The sequence below is a fragment of the Pongo pygmaeus genome, chromosome 4 (assembly GCF_028885625.2).
Source record: "Pongo pygmaeus isolate AG05252 chromosome 4, NHGRI_mPonPyg2-v2.0_pri, whole genome shotgun sequence".
NCBI lineage: Eukaryota > Metazoa > Chordata > Mammalia > Primates > Hominidae > Pongo > Pongo pygmaeus.
The window spans coordinates 136922951-136924783 of record NC_072377.2 but is presented as its reverse complement, the minus strand read 5'-3'; positions in this window follow the sequence as shown (position 1 = coordinate 136924783).

Below are 1833 nucleotides of genomic sequence, written 5' to 3'. Positions count from 1 at the left end.
GGTCTGCCTGAGAGCTCCAAAACATGATTTCTGCTGAGAAACCTGTGTCTGTCATTGGTGCATCCTCTGTTAATCTCATGAGATTTTATTTTCCAAAGTGCTTTTAAAGCAATGGCATAGAACATAAGGTGTTGCCAGTGCATTGCATCAAGCCTCTATCAGCCTAAAAGCCCTTTAGGAAAAGAATTAAAAGACAAACACCCAGAAGAAAGTTCTATTGTGCTATTTACTACCTGGCAGGGAATAGGGTCTTGTGCCCACCTCATTGACCATCACTTAGACCAGGTATTAAGTAGAATAATTCTCTTTGACAAACAACAGCCTTATGGAATCCATGAGAATGTTCAGGGAACCCTGACAGAGATAAGAACTAGTTTCCAAGAATAGGAAAAGATGATATGGCAAATCTTTGCCTTTACTTTGATCTGTGGCAGGAAACTGGTTTTTAAGAAAATCTGGGTTGTCCCTCCACCTCCTTTTCTTTGTCTTTCATATTTCTGTGGGTATGCTGGTTTCTAGTTGTTATACACATTAACTGAACACCTCATCACTCACCAACTCTGCCCCTTGGCTACAGTTTGTGTATGCCTCTCTCCTGGAGCGGAGGAGATCTTTGGTCTGATAACACACTCAGTCTTCCCAAAGTCATGGCTCTAAAGGAAACAAGCCACACACGAATCCAACAGGCTTAGACAGAGGACTTGGATTTCCACATGCTTGGCTCAACCCTGGAAGTGACTTGGGCTATTGCCCCACCACATGAAGAGCTCTAAGCATTCAGGTAATTATGGTTTTTGCCCTCAGAAGGCCACAAATGACTGGAATCAGTGGCATGGAGAATACGAGAGAAAATGCAGGAACTATTCGCTCATGCTACAGGATAATGGGTAGACAGAACTGCAATTCAGATTCTAGAGCCCCTGGGAAGACAGTTAATCAGTAATCCAGCACGAACCATGTTTGAGGACAGTGGAGAAGCCAACAGTGTTCCAGAAGACGTGCTGCCTTCCTTCTCCCCCAAGTTTGATGCTGCTTGTTTTGTTATGCAACATGCCCTTGAGTTTCTATCCAACACTGGGGCTTTTTACCCAGGTCCATCCACACCTTCTAGCCCAAAGTGCCCTGTGCAAATTGTATATAGATTAAGACACCTCTTGTGCACCACACTCAACCCCTAATCCTCTCAGCCCACCACTTACTCCAGCCACTGTTGCAGTGACCAGTTTTCATGGGCTCTGGCAACCCCTACTTCAGCCCTGCAATGTATTCTCTCTTGCTTTCTACCCACAGGACAGAACTTATTTGGGACTCATTCATGTGCAGCCTGGAAATGTGCGGAGCTGACACCTGTGGGCTGCCTTTACAAATGGATGCCAACAGAGAAATGCTTCCCCCTTGGTACAGATGGTGTTGAGATGCATTTCATAAGCTTCTTCTGAAGTCCTTGCTGGATGGAGCATCCCTGCCTTTGGTGCTAGTCAACCTGAAAATGCATCCTTGTATTCAGCCTCCCTCCTTCCCTGTTCTCCTCTTCTTGTCCTTTATTCCTGCTCCCTGGAATCTTGTCCCCAAAGCATAAACTGCTTAACTGCACAGAAGCACTTGTCTCAGGCTCTACTTTCAAGGGAACCCAAGATACAACATTTGTGCAAGAAGGCTGGCTCAGCTCATAGTCAATAAAGTGAAGAATTCTAGTGCACAAGAATCAAATTTTAGTCTTAGAGATTAATCCCAGCCATTGCTAGAATTAGCCCAAGCTGATACAGAGAAAAGGCAGGTGACAGTGTGGCACAGGCTCACTAAACTCTAGAAATAAAGATTCTAGGCAGTTGC